Below are 8,943 nucleotides of genomic sequence, written 5' to 3'. Positions count from 1 at the left end.
CCATCTCAGTCACTCTCATTTCTCTCTGCTGTCCCCTGTGGAGCTTTCACATTTCACCACATGTATGAACAGCTCCAGCTGCAGCCTTGATCCCATCCCATCAGCTTTCATTAAGACCTGTCTACCATCCATCGCCCCGCTCATCACTACAATCATCAATTCCTCTCAGTTCCGGATCAGTCCCCACAACATTCAAGCTTGCATCAGTCACCCCCATCCTCAAGAAACCTGGTCTAAACCGGGACACCATGTCCAACTACCGACCCATATCCAACCTCCCCTTCCTATCAAAAATCCTGGAACGTGTTGTTGCTGCCCAAATTAAAACCCACCTCTCCTCCAATAACCTATTTGAACCATTTCAATCTGGATTCCGCTCACAACACAGCACTGAAACAGCCCTCCTCAAAGTCACCAATGACCTCCTCCTCTCCTCTGACTCTGGCCACCTCACCATTTGTATCATGCTTGACCTCACTGCAGCCTTCGACACCATCAACCACTCCATCCTCCTGTCCCGACTGGAAACCTACTGCAAAATCAGTGGCACCGCACTCTCCTGGATCCGTTCCTATCTCACCAACAGACAACAGTTCATACACAGCAACAACTGCATGTCATGATTCACTAGAACAGGAACCCAAAAGCAGACAAGGACAAGGTAAGTAGAATGAAAAAAGGTGAGTCTTTATTTGGCTTTGTACGTGCAAGCAGGTGAGTCCAGCTGGTGGAAGTGGGTCGGCTGACGGGTAAATACAGATCCAATAATGATGGTGAAGCAGACAGCCAGGCAGAGGTGGAGAGAACTTCCCAGGTCACAAACCTGCAGACAGAGGAACAGGCAGATTAGCAACGGGACAACGTCACAAAACAGCAGAACAAACTTCTCAAACTTACTAACTGATACTCTAGCAAATACTGGTGAGGCTAACGATCCGGCAGGGAATGGATGTCAGTTCACGGCTTAAATGGTGGAGAGGTGATGATCAGGACCAGGTGTGCAGATTGCAGATGAGACACAGGTGTGAGTGGTTGCAGATTCTCCCGCCTTGCTTCGTGAGCCAGGCAACCAGACAGGGTGCGTTCAGGAACTCCCAGAAAACACAGACTCACAGGCGAAAAACAGGAACTGAGGCAGAAAATGAACTCAGGAGGCGGGATTCATGACAGAACCCCCCCTCCGACGGACGCCACCAGGCGGACAACCTGGAGCTCAAGGATGGAGGCGGCAGAAGTCATGAAGCAGGTCATTGTCAAGAATCTGACGCCAAGGAATCCAGCACCTCTCCTCAGGACCATAGCCCTCCCAGTTCACCAGGTACTGGAATCCCCGACCACGCCTTCTGGAGTCCATAATGTGGCGCACAGTGTAGACAGGGCCACCTCCAATCATCCAAGGAGGAGGAGGATGAGGAGGAGGGGGTAACAAGGGACTGAGGAGAACAGGTTTAATGCAGGAGACATGGAAAGCAGGATGGACTTTGAGAGTCTTAGGAAGTTTCAGGCAGACCACAGCAGGATTGATGCTCTTATCCACCATGAAGGGACCAATGAACTTGGGAGACAGTTTCTTAGACTCCATCTGTAGAGGAAGGTCTTGGGTTGCCAACCAGACCTTATCCCCAACAGCACAAGTGGACGCCGGAACACGGCGACTGTTGGCTTGGAGCTGATACCGGTCAGAAACTCTCAGAAGGGCTTCCCTGGCACGATGCCAGGTCCGGTGGCAACGACGAATGTGAGCTTGAACAGAGGGAACTGAGAGATCCTTTTCCTGGGATGGGAACAGGGGAGGCTGGTAGCCATACAGGCACTAAAAGGGGGGCATCCCAGTGGCGGATGTCGGAAGTGTGTTATGGGCGTACTCGACCCATGGCAGCTGAGAGGACCAGGAGGTGGGATTGGAAGAGACAAGGCAGCAAAGCGTGGACTCCATCTTCTGGTTGGCCCTCTCAGCTTGACCATTAGATTGGGAGTAGAATCCAGACGTGAGGCTGCCCGTGGAATGGGTAGGGGGTGAAGGCCAGAGCTGGGTCGATTGGAACCCTTATTCTGCGCACAGACAGGACAGGCAGCAACAAAACTCAGGGTCTCCTCTCCCATGGCAGGCCACCAAAACCGTCTGCGAAGTAACGCCATGGTCCGAGCCACGCCTGGGTGGCAGGCCATCTTGTTGGCATGTGCCCACTGGAGCACAGCAGAACGGGCTGACTCAGGCACAAACAAACGACTGGACGGGCCGTTCCCGGGACCAGGCTGCATCCGAAGGGCTGTCATCACCTCCTCCTCAATCTTCCAAGTAACAGCTCCCACAATGAGTTCCCGGGGAAGAATGGTCTCAGATCTGGTCCCGTTATCCTCCGTCTTAGAAAACATCCGGGACAGAGCGTCCGCCTTGCCATTCTTCGAGCCTGGTCGGAAGGTGAGAGAAAAATTAAAACGTCCAAAAAACAACGCCCACCTGGCTTGACAGGAGTTGAGACGCCTGGCAGATTGCACGTATGCAAGATTCTTGTGGTCCGTCCAAACAACAAACGGGTGAACAGCCCCCTCCAGCCAGTGGCGCCACTCCTCCAAGGCGAGCTTGACCGGGAGCAGCTCCCGGTTCCCCACATCATAGTTCCTTTCAGCTGGAGAAAGACGACGAGAGTAGAAAGCACAGGGGTGAAGCTTATTATCAGCGGAACTTCGCTGGGACAAAATGGCTCCAACCCCAACATCCGAAGCATCTACTTCCACAACAAACTGACAAGAGGTATCAGGCTGAGGGAGCGTTAGTGAAACGGTTCTTAAGGTCCATGAAAGCCTCGTCCACCTCAGAAGTCCAGCAAAACGGTCTAGTGCTTGAAGTCAGGGCAGTTAACGGAGCGGCCACCCGACTGTAGTCACAGATGAACCGCCGGTAGAAGTTGGCAAATCCCAGAAATCTCTGGAGCTGTAACCGAGTACCTGGCTGAGGCCAATCAATAACCGTCCTAACCTTCTCTTGATCCATCTTCACTTGATGTGAGATGATGTAACCGAGGAAGGAAGTGGTATGGGCGTGAAAGTCACACTTCTCGGCCTTAACAAAAAGGCGGTTCTCCAGTAATCGTTGTAGGACCTGTTTGACATGCTGGATATGGCTGGAAAGGTCCTTAGAAAAAACGAGAATATCATCCAGGTAAACAAACACAAAACGACTGATCATATCTCTCAGGACATCGTTAACCATACTCTGGAATACAGCAGGGGCATTGGTGAGTCCAAACGGCATGACCAGATACTCAAAATGGCCCATGGGTCTATTGAATCCCGTCAGCCATTCGTCCCCCTCTCTGATCCGGACGAGATGATATGCATTGTGTAATTCGAGCTTAGTGAACACAATAGAGCCCTGCAGGGAGTCAAAAGCAGAGTTCATCAAAGGCAGAGGATACTTGTTCTTGATGGCGATATCATTTAATCCACAGTAATCAATACATGGCCGAAGGGACCCATCTTTCTTACCAACGAAGAAGAACCCTGCTCCCAGGGGTGACGAGGAGGGACTAATGAGGCCAGCAGCAAGAGAATCCTTTATGTAGGACTCCATAGCCTCGCGTTCCGGTCGAGAGATGCTGTAGAGGCGTCCCTTAGGGTAAGTAGCTCCAGGGATCAGGTTTATGACACAGTCATATGGTCTGTGAGGGGGAAAAGAAAGAGCTTTCTGCTTGCTGAAGACCTCACCCAGACCGTGATAGACTTCAGGAACCTGTAACAAGTCAGGGGGGGCATGGTTGGATACCTGACTTGACACAGAATGGGAACAGGCAGACTTAAGGCAATTAGCATGGCAATCAATACTCCAACTGGTTATCCTTCCTGTCACCCAAACGAACGTGGGGTTGTGTTCTCTCAACCAAGGATAACCCAGAACCAGTGGAGCGTGAGGAGAGGGCAGAATAAAAAAGGACATGACTTCCGAGTAATTACCAGACAACAGCATCTTCACAGGTTCAGTTCTCATTGTTATTCGTGCAAGAAGTCTGCCATTAAGAGTGCTAGCTTCAATGGCCTCCGGTAGTTGTTCCTTGGAGAGCCCCAGCTGTTCCATCAGGTCAGCATCCATAAAACTGTCATCCGCCCCTGAATCGACCAAAGCATTTATCTCAACAGACAGGTTAGTGTTTGAGGGTGACAGGAAAACAGAGTCTGACTGGATTTTTGGGGGACTGAGGTTGGCTCGCTAAGAAGCCTCCCACACTTAGCGAGCCTGGCAGTTTAACGAGCGCTGTGGACATGAGATGTAATAGCCCATTTTAGGGCTGAAACGATTCCTCGAATAAATTGAATAATTCGATTACAAAAAATACTCAATGCAAAATGATTTGCCTCGAAGCTTCGTTAAATCAATGTTACCAACGTTGTATTGCTGACAGACGGTGTTTCCACACGGATCATTATTATTGTCGCACACAGACGATGCCAAGTCTGCGGGCGGCACATGCCAGAGCGTAAATAGTGAGGGGCTAGGAGAAGAGACAGGCTGGAGAAAACAGAAAGTGTCCAAAGTTTAGAATCAGTTCAAACGTAGTTAAATCGAGAACTCTGTACATTGTGTCTACTGAAATACCAAACTAGCTTACCCTAATAATAGCACGATGTCAATGCTTCAGCATCTCAACAGAAAACATTTCTCATCCATTCCACGATGAAGAGGACCCGACTAAAGTAAATCACGGAGTTGTATGGACGATGAAACTACACCAAACACACCAACTACCAAAAGCAAAGACAAGAAAATACGTAGCAGTGACCACAATTTGATCTAAAGAGCCGACTTGTTGACTATCCCTTCGGAGAAACAGCTGATTGTTGTACCATTTTCTCTCACTCTCTCTCTTCACGGAAAAACAGCTGATCAACGATCTACTCGCATAAGTGTAACAGAGCTCAATCTATTTTAATTTATATATCATATATAAATTAAAATAGATTGAGTATAATTAATATTTACATATACATATAGGCCTATATACAGATCAGTTTCAGGATGGAACTTGTAGTTCTGAAAGTTAAGCACAACTTAAGGTCATGTTTATGTATGTTTAATGTATGCCTTAGTGTGAGGTTGATGTCATTTCAGAAAATGTTTTCTTTAAAAATTTTACAATGTAATATGGCACTTAAATGCACTTCATATGTTTAGTTTTTTGAGAGATGATATTGTAAACAATGTAGGCAACAAAAATGTAGCTTTTTCCGAAAAAGATACACTATTGTTTATTATTGCTCTTCAATAACACAAAAGTATTTCTTATCCGATTACTCGATTAATTGATGGAATAATCAGCAGAATACTTGATTACTAAAATAATCGATAGCTGCAGCCCTAGCCCATTTTACTGCAGTAAAGACAGCTGTTGGACTCACGTCTACGCTGGCGCTCCTCAACAGACAACCCGTGACGTCCCACCTGCATGGGTTCAGGATCAGATGACTGACTCTCCTTGAATCTCATGGGGTGTCGAACGGCCGGTAAAATCCAGTCTGTTCCCGGACCTGGATGGCAACAGGACCGGTGAATGGTAGGAAGATCCTCCTTGTTTCTCCCTCCTTCTCTCCCGGCATCGGTTATCCACCCGAATGGACAACGCCACCAGTTAGTCAAGGTCTTTAGGCTCTGGATAAGAAATTAGTTAATCCTTGAGTTGTTCAGTTAATCCCTGATGGAAAGCAGCCTGTAATGACTCCTAATTCCACCCACTTTCCACTGCCAATGTCCTGAATTCAATAACAAACTCTGCTACGCTGCGGGCTCCCTGGCGGAGTGAAAACTGTCTTTTAGATGCGTCCTTACCTTGGACGGGGTGGTCAAAAAGCTTCCTCATCTCAGCCATGAATCTCACAAAACGAAACAGCTCCAGGAATAGCAGGCATGGGGAGAGAAACAGGTGGTGGTTTATCTGCAGGAACACCGAGCTGAGCCTGCATTCCCGTCAGACAGGCAGATAAGTTACTCACAGATGACGCCATCTCCTTAAGCGCCGTGCTGTGCTACCCCAACATATTTTCCTGTTGGGTAATGGCATGGCGAACAGAGTCCAGGTCCGCTGGGTTCATCTTGGCTGGATCGTTTTGTCACGATTCACTAGGACAGGAACCCAAAAGCAGACAAGGACAAGGTAAGTAGAATGAAAAAAAAGGTGAGTCTTTATTTGGCTTTGTACGTGCAAGCAGGTAAGTCCAGCTGGTGAGGCAGTAGGTGGAAGTGGGTCGGCTGACGGGTAAATGCAGATCCAATAATGATGGTGAAGCAGACAGCTAGGCAGAGGTGAAGAGAATTTCCCAGGTCACAAAACTGCAGACAGAGGAACAGGCAGATTAGCAACGGAACAACGTCACAAAACAGCAGAACAAACTTCTCAAACTTACTAACTGATACTCTAGCAAACATACTGGTGAGGCTAACGATCCGGCAGGGAATGGATGTCAGTTCACGGCTTAAATGGTGGAGAGGTGATGATCAGGACCAGGTGTGCAGATTGCAGATGAGACACAGGTATGAGTGGTTGCAGATTCTCCCGCCTTGCTTCGTCGCCAGGCAACCAGACAGGGTGCGTTCAGGAACTCCCAGAAAACACAGACTCACAGGGGAAAAACAGGAACTGAGGCAGAAAATGAACTCAGGAGGCGGGATTCATGACACTGCACCTCTTCCATTGCTCCTCTGTCACAAGGCATCCCCCAAGGTTCGGTGCTTGGTCCTCTCCTTCTCATCCTTTTCATCCTGCCACTCGGAAATATCATACGCAAACATGGTCTTCACTTCTACTGCTACGCCGATGATGTCCAGATCTACATCTCTACCAAATCCATCACCACAACTATATCCTCCACCCTGACGAACTGCCTCACCGATATTCAAACCTGGATGCATACCAACCTTCTCCAACTCAACTACAATAAATCCGACTTGATGCTCAACGCAAACCTCCTCTCCCCACCACTCAGGACCACGCACCGTACCTGGGGTGAGCTTTCACCATTGCAGCCCCCTCCCTCTGGAACTCCCTACCCATACACATCCGTGACTGTACTGACCTGAACACATTCAAAACACTAATCAAAACACACCTCTTCAGATTAGCTTTCCACATACAATAGTCTTACATTTCTCACCTGATAGCTACTGGTTTTATTGTTTTTAACTGCTTTTAATATGCTTATTTTCAGCCCAGTCTCATGGCAGTTCGTGAAATGGTCACGTTATTTAATCTATTGATACGTGTTCACGGGGACGTTTTTCTCGTTTTTTTCGTGGTGGCCAGCACGAAAATGTGAAGTAATGTATTTCAATGGGAAGCATATTTCGTGGTCACAGCACGAAAATGGTAGGGAGTAGTATAAAAAGCCGAAAATCCGCGTAGGGAGGTTGGTTGGGGTGGTGGATGGGTCAAACAACACAGGACTTTCACCAGGGCGAGTGGGGATCGCATCCCGCGTGTGGCGTTTTGTTTCCTGTAGTCTTCCTAATCCCAACCGTCCCGTTATTGTCGCGCGTCCCCAGCGGCCGTCTCCCGGCATGTGAGGCGTCCTTTCCCTGTAGTGTTTTTCCTAAACCCAACCTCTGCCATCCCGTTATTGTTGCGCGTCCCCAGCGGCCGTCCCCCGCAGCCATCTCCCGGCGTGTGAGGCATCCTTTCCCCGTAGTGTTTTTCCTAAACCTAACCTCCGCCATCCCGTTATTGTCGCGCGTCCCCAGCGGCCGTCTCCCGGCGTGTGAGGCGTCCTTTCCCCGTAGTCGCGTCCTCACCACTACACCACAGCTCTCTTTGGATCTTTGTTTTACTGAGTGAGTCTGTAATGACACAACATGTGACAGGGACTGCATCAGTTCCACACACCCTCTTCTCAGACTACTGTCTCTCAGTTTCCAAAACAGACTGAGCATAACAAAACATTTACACAGTCTAAAGATAACAAAACATTTACACAGTTTAGTAAAACGAAATGATCATATAGTGGTTATTTTCTTTGACAATCATACCTGTAATGACACAACATGTGACAGGGACTGCATCAGTTCCACACACCCTCTTCTCAGACTACTGTAAGGGATACATAAAATAATAAAGTAAAACAAATGCAAAATAAAGTAAACATGCCCTGCCTCCTGTGTAATAGATCACAGGTAAACACAGAGACCTCATATGTGCACACACACTAGAACAGTACAAATACACATCACATTCATTTTATACAAATCCCACAGGGAAACTACATTTCCCATAATGCCGCACGTCGTGAGGCGCGACTCTGCACACAGCGGCAAAGCAGCAGCACTTCAAAAGGAACACAGTGCAATATAAACTTTCGCAATAACTTTGAAACACATTACAACACAGACTCCAGCCCTACACACCACATCTGTCCCTCATCACTCCTCCAGAACATAGTCATGGCATAGTGCATCAACATTGGAATTACATTTATAAGCGGAATACTCTGTCAACATACCAGTCTCTCTCAGTTTCCAAAACAGACTGAGAGAGAGACGCTCATGCGCATGTACCACAATACACAGGTGATTCACTGATCACAATTATCAACATATCTACACGGAAATAAATGTACATGAAACATTACTGCTTTCTTTTGGGCTGAAACAATTCAACAACAGTAACAAGGCTAATCTAACACAATCACTGCATTTTAAATGACATTATAAGAAGGTAGTAAAATCCATACCCCCCACCCCCGTCATTGTCGACAAATGGAACATCCTGTTTCCCCTTTTGAGACAGTACCACTTAAGAAAATAAAGTTAGCTGGAATATACACAAAATACACTATTACAACTGTATATTACTGAGTTAGTGTTGCGATGAATGTTCTGCTCAGACAGAAATCATTCATTTACAATGAAAGAATAAGTTACAGATGCATCGTTGCATTTCCAGTGCTGCATACGGTAACTTA

At 47.6% G+C, this 8,943-nt stretch overlaps 1 long non-coding RNA gene across 1 annotated transcript; it reads right to left on the bottom strand.

The window, feature by feature from the left end:
* Nucleotides 1–696: 696 nt before the first annotated feature.
* On the bottom strand, nucleotides 697–7,886 carry LOC144517589 (uncharacterized). The gene is made up of 3 exons (XR_013501948.1): nucleotides 6,421–7,886; nucleotides 5,395–6,322; nucleotides 697–823 (listed from the first exon to the last, which is right to left on the bottom strand). It is a non-coding gene; the product is annotated as an uncharacterized LOC144517589 (long non-coding RNA).
* Between the last annotated feature and the right edge of the window lie 1,057 nt (nucleotides 7,887–8,943).

This window comes from Sander vitreus, chromosome 5 (assembly GCF_031162955.1).
Source record: "Sander vitreus isolate 19-12246 chromosome 5, sanVit1, whole genome shotgun sequence".
Lineage (NCBI taxonomy): Eukaryota > Metazoa > Chordata > Actinopteri > Perciformes > Percidae > Sander > Sander vitreus.
This window is presented reverse-complemented; position numbering and strand designations above follow the sequence as displayed.